This window comes from Polyodon spathula, chromosome 3 (assembly GCF_017654505.1).
Source record: "Polyodon spathula isolate WHYD16114869_AA chromosome 3, ASM1765450v1, whole genome shotgun sequence".
NCBI classification, from domain to species: Eukaryota; Metazoa; Chordata; class Actinopteri; order Acipenseriformes; family Polyodontidae; genus Polyodon; species Polyodon spathula.
In genome coordinates this window covers 79470834-79487044 of record NC_054536.1, presented here as the reverse complement: position 1 = coordinate 79487044, position 16211 = coordinate 79470834, and positions in this window count along the sequence as shown.

Genomic DNA, 16211 nt, shown 5'->3' with positions numbered 1-16211 from the left:
CTGTATGCGTCAGATGTCGTCTCCACCCCCAGGAGATAAACACGAGTGATGATAAGGCTCAGCGCCATTCTTTCTTCAGGCCTGTTGCATTGGAGTGAACGCAGCGACCTTGAAGGTTGATGCTTACATTTCTATTTCAGGGAACCAGGGTTATGATAATAACCTAACGTTCCCTTTCAAGTACGAAATGTAACCGTTACCGAATGGAATGCAATACCTAAGCCGTCGCAAGTGAAGGATTGCAGCATTGGCAGATGTGCTCAAAAGGAAGACAAACTGCCTTTGACATTCTGGCTGAGGACTGATAAGGGTCCATGGCATATAGTCCCCAGTACAGTGAGGAAGAACTCTCATGCATTGTATATGCTGCAAGGTTACACTGAGTAACTTCAGCCTTTAAACCCAGAAGCCCAAAAAAGGGTGCATGGCTAACTACCTCAGGACTTAAAGTGGAACAATGTGTTAAAAAACAGAATGAGTGGCTGCTCTTAACACTCAGGGTTCTGGTAAAAATACAAGGTGTGGTTCATACTGCAACAGTGCCTTGGAATAATGCCCAGGAGGTTGCAAGGCCTCTTGTGGAGTGACCAGTGGCCTTTTCTAGTGGGTGCAGGATGAGTAGATCATATGCAATCCTGATCGTGTCTGCAATCCACCTCGACAGCTACTGTTTAGACAGGGCTTGTCCATGGAGCTTTTGTTTGGGTTGCCGCCAACTCTGGGTGCGGTCAACATAATACTCCAATGCTCTAACCGGACAGAGTGTATGGAACTTTCTCTCCATGTCAGACTGGAAAGGAGGTGGATGGAAGGCCTCCAATTCCAGTGACTAGTTGATATGGAAAGCAGAAATGCTTTAGGGAGAAAAGCAGGATTAGTGCATAGAGAATGCTTGTATTTCACCTGCCAGCTTGGCGGAGGTAATAGGAAGCAGTAAAGCTGTCTGTAAGGACAGGAATTTCAGCTCTGCTGATTGAAGGGGCTTGAATGGCGGTCTTGTTAATGCGTCCAGCACTACACTGAACCGCCAGCGAGGGACAAGGTCTTGTGTAGGGGGGGTCTTAACCTCCGAGTATCTGTCAAAAGTGTACTCCTCGGGAGACTGAGTCAATTTAAATATAGAAAGCCAAAATAGCTGCCAGGTAGACCTTAAGTGTGGAGGAAGATTTCCCTTCATCAAACAGCTCCTGCAAAATTGCAGTATATCTGTTATGGGGCAAGTCGTGGGGTCCAGTACATGTGACTGACACCACGTCTGGAAGACACACCATTTGCCATATTGAGAGTGGGTAGACACTGCCCTGGCAGGGTGACAATGACTCTGTCAGATAACCGAAGTGACTGAAATGTCTCCGCTCAGGGGCCAGACCCAGAGTTGCAGAACTGTTGGGTCTGGATGCCACAGAGTGCCCTGCTCCTGACTCAGCAGGTCGGGTGGGCCGGCAACTCCCACAGCTGACCGTATAGGACCTGGGCCAGTACCAAAACCAGGTCCTCCTGGGCCACTTCAGGACTACTAAGAGCACCTGAGCCTGGTCTTGCCTGATCTTCTCCATGCACAGTGGAAGTAGTAGCAACATTGGAAAAACATAGATCAGAGTCTTGATCCATCTCTGGGCCAGTGCATCTATGCAGAGAGGGTGACCACTCTCATTAGGGAATACCAGTGGGGACAACAGGTGGACTCCTGGGTCGCAAAGAGATGTACCAGGACAAGTAACGTGCAGGTAAAGACTTGTAAAAGCCACTGGCAAACTGCAAGCATGCACTGTAAAACAGACAGGGGCCTGCAAACTGGAAAAAATCTAGTAGCCTTTGTTGGCAGGGCAGCAAAGCAAATACAGCAATGGCATAGATAGAGGTAAATGGAATATTCTTCGGTCGAAAAGGCACCTACCAATTCGACAGCACAGCGTAGCTAAAACGCTGTTAACACTGGCAGTGGCTCTGTAGCGCGAAAAGCTGACTGGAAAAAGGGAGGCTAGTGAAGCATACTGTCTGTGTACAGAGGCGGACTCTAGTACAGAGAGACAGCCTACTCGCACGCCGGGTTTCTGAAAGAAAAACAGGAAATAATTAGACACCTTCTAAAAATGAATAAGACACTTGCTAAATATATCTTTTTGCGAAAATAAATTGTTACTTGTTAAAAATAAACGTTTTCTCTGAGCAATTATATTAGTATAAAAAAATATAGTTTTCCCATATTTTTGAGCATAAAATATAGCTCATTACCTGTGTTGTTTATTTTATACAGGCTTTTTTGCTGATCTTTTTGAAGGGTGCCAATAATTTTGGAGGTGACTGTATATATATATATATATATATATATATATATATATATATATATATATATATATATATATATATATATATATATATATAGAAAAGGCGCTAGCAAGAATTTTAATATTGACTCATGAAGAGCTGAGCAGCAAGGGAGAGAGCATTAACTTAGCCGCAACAAGGTCCTGATAGGCGGGGAGCGCTGGTGGCTTCACACAGGGCACACGGCCGCGGAGGGAATTTCAAGCCTGGTGCACACTTGAGTGATGTGGCGCGGAAAAAGCAGCATTTTGCCGCACATATCGCTCACCATTTATTTTGACGAGACTGAACTCGCATTGACGAAAAAATACCGTAGCGTAAAAGTATTGCAGTAGCAGAATTTCAGAATGGCAAAATATCGCTACAGCAGCAATATTTTGCAGCTGAGACATTTTACTGCAGCGGCAGGTCTAGCTCTAACCAATCAGATGGGAGGTTTGGGATTGCATGATACGTCAATCTGGATGAAAACTGCAGAATATCCATCAGCATGGATGAACCACTTGTAATTGAAGTTTCGCATCACACAGATACTTTGTTTGATCCAAAGAACAGGTACTTGACACTGAGAGGAAAAACAACAGCTGGGCTGCAGTATCACCGGCTGTAGTAATGTCAGGTATTTATCACTTACATTACATGATTTATTAATGCAGGCCTCATTTTAGAAATAAAATTTAAACAGCACAGGTTTTATTGCCATTTAAGCACATGCCTGCAAACAATATACAATTCCACAAGGTCGAGGTTCATAGGTCAGGGAGGATTGTGTGTCCATCATTTGTGGCCATTTTGCTTGTATTGGTAGGGGCATGATTTACTTTGGAAACCAGCCGTCGCATACACTGTTGTGTGTCCACCAATTTTGCGGTATCGCCCCTCACTGCTCATGTGTGTCCTAGGCTTTATATGACTCGTATTTATCTCCTGGGGGTGGAGACGACGCTTGACTCATACGGGGCTCTTAAAGGAGCAGCTTTGATATAAGTGCTCAGGTAATCCGGGCTATCAGAGATATATCCCATTCGGCAATGGTTACATTTCATACTTGGAACGGAACAGGTTTTCAGAAGTTTCTGTACAGACCTTGTCAATTTAACATCACGTGCAAAAAAACACATTATTGTTATTATCATCTGTACTTGTTTTATAAAAACAACTTCTAAAAGCTAAACCAAAACATGTGTAACACAAAAAAACAGGAAGGTTTAGTTAAACCACATATTGCTTACATGTTAACTCGATTGTGTTTCAAGAATATGAGCTTCTTTACAAGACAACTGTTATTCATTATTTCAGATTTCCTGTAGAAGCAGGTTGGAATTCCTAGCATTCTTCAGACAGGCTCTGAATTTATGCTGCATCTTTCGCCCTCAATGTCACACACAGCACATCAGTCTCTTGGGAAATATGAGGCAAGGTAACATCTGACAGTTTTACATTCCTGCAGGTAGGAAAGGAGATCATGCCTGCGACTGCTGATGTCTGAAAGGCTTTTCTCTTTGTCAAAGGTATCCATGATTAGTCATGGTTCAGCATAGTAAACCACAGAAAAACAATATCATACAAATGTCTAGTCTCCCTGTGAATGCTCAAAAGCAGTTGGGTTTCACTTAACTACATCCAAACAGTGAAACAAAAAATGGGTTTCAAAACATCAAGCTTAACTAGATATTCAGAGACCCAACATTAAAAAAATGTATATTTACTTAACTTATTATACTTTTGTACCATACCTTAGAATATAGTGAATGGTAAGACAATGAAAACCACATCTACTGTATAAAGATATACAAAGCTCTAAACAGGGAAGCAAATTGTACAACATTGTAGATAACAAATCTAATTATTTCTTCCATGGTGTGCCAGATTGTAGACCACTGGAAAGAAACTGAGCTATTGCACATATTGATGTATAAAATACAATCAAATAACCAAAGAAGTGACAAATATTGCTGGAGCTTATAAGCTTCTAGACCCTCTGTGGCTGAGTAAGAGCCCTGCCTGTAAATACTCTGGGTGTTTTGTATGTGTTTTAATGGTGGTTGGCAGGGATGGGGTTAATTCCTGTCCCTGCCAAAAACATGTGAGAATATGGCTGCTCCCAAATGGAATAATTGGTGATAATTGGGGGCAGCCACATCCTATACAAGGATTCCCCTACGCTTCATTAGCGAGAGACTACCAGGGAGCTGGTTTTGTTTATTTTGTTATGTGTTTAAAATAAACATACAGGCCTGCCCTGTTTAAAGACCTACCTGTGCTGTTGGAGTGCTGTTCCTTTTACATAAAAAGACAAGTGAAGACGGTCCTGCATGTGGCAAGCGCACCCTGGTTTGTCACACCCCCCTTGTTATTCCCAAACCAAACTTGATCTGTCTTGAGGAAGGTGGCCTAAAAATGTGCTGGAATTGTGCTGGATGTGTTACTGGAATTATAATTTAACAACTTCCGCAGTAGCTACATTCGGTAGGCAGAGCGCACACAGCCAACTGGTGAAACAAAACAGCCACATAGCCAGCTGCTTTCAATGTTACATCATGCACCCAGGCAGCTCCCCATAAGCGGTCTCACCAGGACTCGTCCCTTATCACTGAACAAGCCTATCATTATTAAAAACAAGTTCCCCAAAGAGAAATGTGTTTTTTTCAGATTGTGGTAGAAATAAAAACTTATCGTCACAGATTTGGTTAGATCATTTCATCCAGTTGTAACATGGTTCATCCACTATCATGTATCTATCTGGGGACAATTTTAATTAATAAATTGGAACGCTTTTTATTATCCAGGCAACAATTAGCAGTAATTGCCCTGATTATAGGATATTGCTGTGTAATTTAATATTATTGAATTTTACTATAATTAGCCTTTATTTTCAATCCTAATCTTAATCTAATAATTATTAACAGTAATAACTGGAAATTGTTGCCAGCTAAGAAATCATTCCTGTGTTCTCTACAAGGGCCAAATTCATTTATTATTTTAGCAAGCCAAAAATATGAATCCATGCCTTAATTGATAAAAAATATGGTAAGTATTTCTCCATATTCCTTCACTTTGTTACAACAAAACATTGCACTGATTTGGCCCTTGCTGTTTGTTTTAATAGCAATATTACTGGGGGATCAAGACATTTGAATCCCAGCGATAAAAATAGAGCAGAGATTATAAGAATGCACACTCTGTGCGAGTCCTTCCTCTTAAGGAGGAAACTGGTTTTCCAAAAAAGCTTAGCGCGAGTCTGACAAATGACATACTCAACAAGTGAAACAATTCTTTAGCTCTTGGCATACAGAGTATACTTCATGTTCGAGATTAGATTAATAAAGCAGCAAAATAAGCCACTGCCTCACGATTGAAACACATGGCGCTTACTATTTTAGCCCCTAAATTTTTAGCGATAGCATTTATAATGAAGACCACCTATGAATTAGCTACCATTTAACCCCAATTATCCTTCTGATAGGTCAACAAAATTGCTGTTAATAAATAGTAAACAGCTGTAAATTCATTTTGAGTGCCTCTCTCTGTTACAGCAGCTTCTTTGGGAGGCTTGTTCAAAAACTACTACAAACAGCAGTGCCATTAACCTCACCAACAGCAGCTCCACCTGGAGCCTAAATGAAGGCAATGTGATGAGACGCAGTTACCTTAGCAACCTTTTCTCAGTGCAGTGAAAACACACACATTTAAGTTTGGTTGTGTCCTAAGGGTAACGTGTCTTGCTTGCTCTGGTTTTTTGCACAAGTGCAACATGTTTTAAAGATTATGATGCATATGTTTTATTGAGATCAAAATAGTGTATTCCCAAAGATTCATGAGCTGCATAAAAATGATGGAGACAGAGGGCAGGGCTGGTACACCCTGCAAATTAAATTTCCAGGCTGAGGTTATTGGGTTAAACTTCCTGTCCTTTAAAATGACAGTAAATCAGCAGAGAGCGCACCCTTATCTTATGATGCAGTTTTTCCTTAATCCATATGAATATTCTTTTCCCTACCTCGGTAAGAACACCGTACATATAAGATGACAATAGCAATATATAAAATGCTAAACTTGTTATATTTAACAAATGAACAATGCGACAGAGTTTGTTTGTCTGAATGACTCTGCTTTGCTGTTGCCCCTGATCATCTAACCCTGTCCAGAATGCTGTGCAATATTTGCTGTAAATCTCATTAGCATTGCTTACGTGCTGCTGTCAATAAACTCTACCCCGGTAGCTTAGCATTCTGCATGTCTTACCAAGGTACAAGTTAGAATTAAGCAGCTAGTTAATTAAAATAGTTGTGAGGCAAAGTGGAGCGGGGTTACGTCAAGAAGCCTTTCAATGAAGTGGTGCATATATTTGCAGCTGCCTGCTATGGCATGTCACATGGATTTATGAATATAAGTCAAAACAATTCTGCAATGCAATCACATTTTCAATTTAAGTAATCACAATTTACATTCAAATAAGTAAATACATAAATAAATAAACAAATACATAAACAAACACAGTGCATTTATTTAGATTAACACTGAGTTTTAAAAGATTGTGAAGGATGCTACATGACAAATGAATTACAAGCACATCCTGCCATAGGCCATGTACAGTAAGGTCATCAGAACACATTAGTGAAAATATATAATTTTTTTTTTTGGGTGAGTTTTTGGAGAAAATAAAAATGTTTAAAAAGATTAAAATCTTATCAAGTACAGATTCTGAATGGCCAGTGAAAATTCTGGCAGCAATATACATGTACCAAGAGAAAGTGGTCTCAGTTCTTCATTAATGCAATACAATATACAGGTAGATAATATATATTGCACCTTACATAGATAAGTACAGTATAACATTACATTCAACAAGCTGGATATTGATGCAAGACCTATCATCAAAAAATGAAAAGTTAACGCCCAAGGAACTGCAGTTCCTATTATGCAAGGTAATAAATCAGAAAGCCTATAGGTTAAAATTTTACTGTGACCCAAGATGTAATGATCGTATAAGAGCCGCATAGGAAATTAGTTTGAAGGGCTTTTGAAAAAAAAAAAAAAAAAAAAAAAAGATAGATGATTAAAAGACTTGGCCTTAAAGCAAAAGCACCATGACAACCACCCTGCTAATCAGCATGTCATTTGGTCCAGTATGAATACAGCAATCTTACTTGCCTCATTTTTATTGTGTTTGATTACTATTTGTTCAGTTCGCTGGATCTACAGCTATGACTAAACCCTAGAATTGTAGGATTCAGACATAATTAAAATAAATAAATAGATAAAATATATATATATATATATATATATATATATATATATATATATATATATATATATATATATATATATATATATATATAAAATGAACATAATTTATATATTTTAACATCATGTAATGATATTGCAAAAGGCTAGCGGAAGTCATAATAGTAGTACATAACCTAAGAAATGCACATTTCTATTGCCCAACCAGTATGGTTGGTGAAGTGCTGAGGTGAACTAAGCCCATCTGATTTTCCTCATGCAGTAATGCTTTACACTGGATGAGCCGCACAGGACGAATCAGAAGACGACAGCTGCAGTCTCAGAATTATATAGCATAAGGCAGCAATATTTCAGCTAAAAAGTGTGGGTTACTTGAAAAGGCTGCATTATTTGACTCTTTAATTTTACAGTGCTTCTCAGCCAACTTAATGCCACTTCACTTTACTCTCCCATTTACTTTACCATGCATATTCTTCTTTGAATACTTAGAAAGTTCAGAACTTTAAATAATTCAAAACGGTTCAAACTTCATTCTCCCTGAACTGTTTAACAATACAGGTTTTCCTCTCGAATGTTTATCAATTTCGTCAGGAGACTCCCGATATAAGAGCAGATCTCCTGTCCCCAGTGATTGCAAGTTGTAATACATTATTACCTCAAGTTAATTTTATATCAAATTTAAATTGAATTATATATATTTTCCCAATGACCTGTGCTAATAATCAGTCTTCATTTATGGGACTTACTGCATGGGATCCTAACACCCCTCCATCGCAGCCAACTATCGACTTTTCCTCCAATGCCTGATGCTAGTGGTATGTACCTTTGTTGCTTACTTTGTATTTTTGTATTATGTATTTGTTATGTGTGTGACATTATTTGTACAACAACACAGGTGAATGGAAAGAGAAATGAGTCCCACTCCCCAGTTCAGAATGGGGCCAGGTGTTTTCCATTTGCACCAATTAACTATCATTGACAGTCCATTATAAAAAAGGAACCAAAAGTACAGGAAGGAGAGGATGTGGTTCCAGGGGGAAATGAATGGAGAAAACAGGAAGTTGGTTTTGACAGACAGACCTGGATGGTAACAATAATGATTGTTTGGACCTTTAAAGAAAATACAGAAAGATAAAGACATGGCAGCCCAGTGGAAGGAAGGACCGGTCAGAAACTGATAGCAAGGCTAAGTATTTGTCCTTGAATTTTGGATTAAAAGAGGACTGTTAATATTACACAGAGGACCGTGTGGTCTTTGACAAATGCTTCAGAAGTAAAGACACTTGGCTGAAATCTTTAGATTGCCAGTATTAATGGTGGTTTAACAAGGTGTTGTATTGCTTCCTTTCAAAGTACCCCCCTCCATGACCAACGCCCCAGAAGAGCAAACAGGCACCAGCCAATGGATGAATGGCCAGCTCCCTGTACACACCCGAGACGTAAGGTCCTACCCTACCTAAGTAAAATAACAGGGGCCGGGTCAGAGTACCGAACCAGAGTAGGGGGGCCGAGATCGGGATGTACATGACGAATGACCAGGGACACAGAGGGAGTGCGACGATCAAATGCTGTTCGTTCTTCCGTTGCAGGATCCTGTGTCATTGTGCTGTCAAGGGGGGTGGGGGGTGGGCTGAGCCTGAAGGGAGCTAAATACAAGCTTTACACCGAGACAAACCAATGGATTAGGGGATTCTTTGATCGGTCACTTTCAACTTTACCTTTCCTTGTTGCTGTTTCTACTGGGATTAAGTACAGGACCTGACTTTTCTAGGCCTTTTGAGGCCCAGGTGAATACACTGGAACTATTGTTTCACCAAACTACTGATTATATTGTTCAGGACTGTGTTGTGATAAGATATTGTGTGGAGTGGAATAATTGTAATACTAATAGCCCCCTGAAGTAGCTTGTTAAAATATTTTATGGAAGGTTTTATTAGTGCACAGCTTTAGGTGTTTATTTTAGAATATATTTTGTATCGAAACAATGTGCTAGGTGGTTTAGAAAGGGGGGAGTTTGCAAATTCTTATCAAATGTTTTATTTTATTTCCTGCACTAAAGAAATCCTAATTTTGTTTTGTGTGCTTTCTGTAAACGCATTGGCAAGGTCTGGGTGGTCAGTTTGAAGTCCAAAACAACCTGTGGGTAAAAGATTATGAAGATGATTATACTTGCCTGGAATTAACAGTATGAGGAAACCTTGACAGATCCACACATTTTAATAAATCAATTATGCAATAAGATGAATCAAGTTGATTAATAACTTGACTTAGTTAATATTGAAACATATTAGTAGCTTCAAATTAGTCACAAAACGTATTAATCATAGGCATCAACTGAATTTTTAAATTTATGTTATCAAGTACAAAAGTTAGTATAAAAACATTTCTATAAAAAAACACATCTGCATCTGAAAAATTAGCCCACAGTGCAATGCATTCAATGTGAACACATTGAACAAATGAATATCCCCACAGCATGACTTTTTTTAAATACTGCATTTTTACCATCCGTTGTTTAGTGTCACATCTGCCAGCAAAGCAATCACATGACCTTAACACTGACCTATCCAGAGCGCTCACTCTGCATCTGTTGGCTCTGATTTGCAGATTTGTGTTTTGAGTGAAAGTCCGCCAATGCTACCTTGCTACAGTATATTTTTTTAATCCCTGTTGATTAGATGGCACCTATATATTTACATTTAGTCATTACAGTGTTTTGAGCTACTTGTAAACAGCTTAGCTGTCCGGAATAGTTTAGAACGAAAAAGTTTAGTTAGCACTCCTGGAAGGAGTTAGGTTTTTGGTTTTGTTTTGTGTTTAAAATAAACATACAGGCCTGCCCTGTTTAAAAACCTACCTGCTCCTTTAACACAAAGACAAGTGAAGACGGTCCTGCATGTGTCAAGCACACCCTGGTTTGTACATGTGGTGTCACAATGGGATTCAAACACCGCAGAGAGACTCAGAGGGGACTGTAGTTAAAAAAAATAATAATAATTTCCAAGAAAAAGAAAAAGAAACTGACTGGTGCCATTGTGGACTACCTGCTGCTGAGGCGCTGGAGTGCATGTTGGAGTTTACCATCTGCCACTCCACAAGCAGGCCAAGATCAGGCAACCAAACAATTGGGGCTTGATGGCAAGCTTGACAGCCTGTCTCACCACCCTGACCTGCTCTCAGCACCAACTTGCTGGCTCTACTGCAAGCATTGTGGTGATCCCAGTCACCATTGGAAGGACTGTCTGGATGACAGTTCAACAAGATGGTGTGGACAGTGTGAGTCGGACAGAGGACAGGTGGAGCTCCTAATACTGGAAGTAGTGTCCCTAATGGTCGTGAAGGAGGAGCTGACACCCAGTGTGACTGTCACGGCTCAGGGATTTATTATTACTACAGGCAGTAATTTTGCTGCTGGAAAATCTGTGGTCGGAGGACAAGAAGATGGGGCCACCAGCTACAGAGAAGTTGGGAAAGGTGAAAAGACCACCTCCAATCTTTAACCGTTTCACTGGGGGAGTACTTGACAAGGTTAACCCTAACCATACTTTAAGTGCAACACAGAAACCAGGACCAGAGGACACAGCTGAAAATTAGGTGTAGATAAACTTAAGACTGGAGGGAAGTAGACACTACTTCTTACAGAGAGTGGTGAAGGTATAGAATGAGTCATGTTCAAGACCCAACTTGACAAAGGTTTGAGATATGGTAGGTCGAATGGACTCCTTGTTCCTAAAAGTTCTTTTCTTCTAATTTATTATTTATTTCTTAGCAGTCGCCCTTAGCCAGGGCAACTTACAATCGTATAAGTATTGTCAATGAAAACATTGATATATTAACTTCATATATATTATTCACCTTTCATGGTTGAGGACTGTCAAAAACAAGAGCACTAATAAAACAAGTATCTTTTATTTAGATACCTTATCTCGGTCCTTGAGATTTATTTTCCCAGGCTGACCAAGGAGCTTGGGTAGGTTCAGAATAAGGAGCTATACAAGACCACTCCAGAAGACTAATTATTACTTATGTTCTGGATCAGATATTAAAGCCTTGAGCGAATTCTTCCTACTGTCCCTAACTCAATGCACTTGCTGTTCCTGCAAAACTGCTCTTTCACAAAGTGAGTAACCACAGCCTACAATTACCACAGTGACAGATTTAACACTCCCTCTGTAGTTTCTGCCTCGCTTGGACGGCTGTAAACCACAACTGCAGCCTGACCTTAAAAGCAGCTGACCTACTCAATAAGCACAGTTCAATATTGGCAGCATGACCTAAACAGAACTAAGCCCTAGTGGGATGAACAGAGTAATTTGAGTGTTAGCTATTTTAAAAAGGCAGGTAATAGGCTACTGGTGACCATTAGAGGAGCATCTGCTAAACTGCTGTAGACTAGTGGTGAGCAGTATCACTGTGTTTCATACCTGCAGACATCAAACCCTTGGGAAGCAGTTAACAGGTTATAATAGAAATGCTAGGGCTTTGAAAACTAAAAATATAGAAATGTGGGAATAAAGGTTGCTACCCAGCAGATGCAATGCGACAAGCGATGCCACAAAATGGATAGAACCTATATCTTTTGCACGACAGGGGAGGCGGGGGTGATACTGGAATGACATAAATAGGATTGAATCCTATTTTTTGCGATTTGTTGTGCGACAATTAGGGAATTGAGCAATCATGTACAGCTTCAATGGATGTGACGCAGCAGGGTAAAGCAGTATCCAAAATAACTGAGGAAAAAGTAATACTTGCTGTGGAAAAAATACCCAGAGTTTTAGGACAAAGAGCATTGCAATTATAAAGAGACTGATTTGAAAGTAATATATGGGAAATCCAGTTTGAAGGCACTGTTTATGATTCATTACCATAGATGTTGATGAATACTTACCAGCCTTGATTATAGTTTTATAGATATGGCAGTTTTGAAACTTGTCTCATCGCCTGTGTGTCGCTGCTGGTGTGTGGTCATGTCGCTGCGAAAGTATCTTGTCGCCCAGTGAAAAATTACATTGCGTTTGTGTAGCAGCCTGAAATATAAAAAAATTGTATAATCATTCATGTAGGCCATGTTACCTTATTTTAACAATACAGATACGCAATCTATGAAATTACTTTAAGACTACAAATTCAGAGACACTCTGGCTAGTTTCCTAACAAAGGTTCCATAAGCAAGATAATTTATTCAGGAACTAAACAAGCAGTAAGACTTAACATCTTTACTTCAAAGGAGGGCCAACCTGATAGTGGTCCAGACTCGCTGGCCACTCGGGTCCCGTGGGGTCTGGTAAGACAAAAGTAATGGGAAAATATAGTTAGGAAAATTCTAAGATTTCAAACAAAATAAGTAACGAAAGACCATAGGAATTAAGAAAACAATAAAGATATCCTGAAATAAGAACATGTTAAGAAAGACTAAAATTAATTAAAGCTCCGATTTGCCTGCATTGAACAATGACGTGTTTTATACCAACAGAACAGAAATTTTACAGTAACATAAATGAGACAGGATATAAATGAATGATATGGCAAGTTAAATTGATAAGCACTGATTTTAAAATAATTCTGAAATTCATATTGAGGTCCTCCGTTTTGCTTGTTATCCCCAAGCAAAAGAGCACCACACTTGGACAACGCTCATTTAACTTCATGGCTCTGACTCTTTGGAACTCTCTTCCAGCTTTGGTGCGTGATGCTCCCACCGTCGCTCACTTTAAATCAACTGTCAAGACCCACCTGTTCTCTCGATTTTCATGCTCTTTATGCCTGATATCTGCTGTTAGTTGCTGCTACTATTTCACATATTATGCACTTTCCACTGTATTTAATGTACTATTTCATGTATGATGTTGCTATCATGTAATATACACTTTCCACTGTATAATGTATTCTTGCATTTGGCTATATTTGAAGTATTATGGATTTTCTTGTTGTTACTGCATCTTGTAAAGCACTTTGTGATGGTTGTCCACTGTCTCTACAAGCAGGCTTGTAACCAGATGAGCCCCGGTTCAAATTCCAGCTCAGCCACTGACTCATTGTGTGACCCTTAGCAACTTACTCTCCTTATGCTCAATCTTTCGGGTGAGACGTTGTAAGTGACTCATAGTTCACACACCCTAATCTTGTATATTTGTATACATTGCTAATAATGAGTAAACAGTAATTATCAAATAAGTCAAACATCATCAAAATGTGTGCCATTATCAACTTGCTCTGTACCATTTATTGAAATGTTCAATACAACAGAACCCGGGATTGCCTTCGCAACCACTGCACATTTTTCCTGTGTCCTTTCTTTTGTTTTCATTTTCGGAGCAGACCCTGCACCTTTTTTGCAGTCTCTGCTTCCCTTGTGTTGGAGGGATAGTCACAAATGCATGTACAGGGCTACTTTGCACAGGCATTGTGATGGATCTGGCTGCTGCAGATGCCTGCTTTATTGTCTTGTTTTGATAGTATTTCGTCACAGTTCTGCCCTTTCAAACCAAACAGCTTCCTGTTTGCAGCTGCCTTACTTGTAGCTGTATGCCCTTTTGTTTCTACAGTCACAAAGATAAGTGATTAGGACTGGCATCATGGTAGGGATCACTAATAAAAACCTAGAAATGATATAAACTACAACTAAACAAGTAAAACTAATAATAAAACAAACAAAAAAATAATTTAAAATATATACTCACACACACACACACACTCGTAAAAGTTGAATGGCTTCCTGCAATATGTCTTCTAAACGCCCACAGGTAGAATCGCTACATGACATGCGATTGGATACAAATGTCACCTGACCCTCCCCCGACTTTCATTGCCCATTCCACTGTACTAGCACTGCCTTGGAGAATGAACCTGAAATGGTAGATTGAGAAACCGATCACAGAATAGAATGGGAAACTTGACACACACATTGGTTTTCATTTGACGTAGGCGAGTACGTCATGGTGGTGAAGTGGTTAAATGTGATACTGGGGTTACCATTGTTGGTACCCTAGTGTCAGCTTTATGTTGAAATTAAATCTGCATGCCTGGGCAGCGTATCAGCACCAGTGCCAGTGTCAGTCAATATTTTCCAATGACTATCCACACACCTAACTAACGTTACATATAGCTATGTTTCTGCTTAGTACTGTGCTAGTTAATGAAATACTGCAATATTTAAATGCAAGCATCTATATGCTCAGAATCATGTTTAACTCAATGCTCTTTATTCTGTGCCCTTAATTATTTAATTAACCTATTACACCCTTGACCTGACTGACCACTTAGTCATTTAAATTATATGTTAAACTTAAAATAGAATGGCACTCAAGGCCCAGAATTCCCAACCCCAACTTAGAAACTAGTTTCTAGAAATGTCCAATATACAGGCACAGACAAAAGTATTAGCACCCTATGTTTATTATGCCAAAATTCAAGGTAAGAGACTAAGCACAAGCATTTAGTATTGGATTAAGATCTGGTAACCCATAATTCTCTTTGGACTTCCACTTTCAAGTGTTGTAGTTGAATTTGTTCTGTGGTACTTCTTGATTATTGCTCTGATTGTGGATTTTGGTATTCTACATTTCTTTGAGAGTGTTCTGTAGCCATGTCCTTTGTTGTAGTTTGCTACAAGTGCCTCAAACATGAATCCAACTCCTTTGTCTTGACCATCATCTGCGGCATTGCCAAAAGTTCAACAGATGTTGGAAAGAATTGCCTATGAATAACTACGATTCCGGGAAAGTCTATTTGGCTGCTGGAGATTGAATGCCTGGTTAGCAGTGGAGAAGGGCTGAAGGAAGTCTGAAATCACTATAAAAAGCAAGGACCAGCTTTTAGAAAGACCCCTTCAAATTTGTTAAGAACTTCTTCACCATTAAAAAGAATGGCATACTTACTAAGCCGGAGGTATCTTGAAGAGACACACACTGATCCAAGAAGAGGGGAATCTATATTGATTCCCTCTGATATTCCATCACAATACCAAATGGAGGACTCTGCTCCTATGTGGAATGAGGTGGAGATAGCCATGAACAAGGCAAGTACTTTGACTGGGCCCTATGCTGCATCATAGCGAGTTTACAAGAGTGCACCTGGGATTCTAAAAACCTTGTGGAGATTGATAAAAGCAGCGTGAGAAAAATAGGTTGTCCCAAGGGTATTGAGCAGAGCAGGAGGGGTCTATATCCCCAGAGAAAGAGAATCTACCAGCATCTGCCAATTCCATCCAACGTCCCTGTTAAATGTGGAGGGTGAAGATATTCTTCAGCATTGTGGCACAAAGGTTGTAAAGTTATCTACTGAAGAAGAGCATGATCGACACCTCCATGCAGAAAACTGGTATCCCAGGCTTTGAGATGTTTGGAGCATGTCTGTATGATCTGGCAACAGATTCAGAAAACTGCCATGTCACATTCCTGGATTTAACTGATGCATATGGCTCTGTGCTACATAAGCACATTTGGTCAAAGTAGAAGTTCTTCAGCATATCCAGTACCATAACACTGGTTAGTGAAACCTCGGGCTTACAGTAGACTGCACCAACTGGTTACTTGGCAACTGATGTTAACATCAGATAGGCACGCATTCAGTTCAAACATGCCAAGTCGAGAAGCATCTTCCATCATCAAAAGCAAAGTAGTGGATAAGGTTTT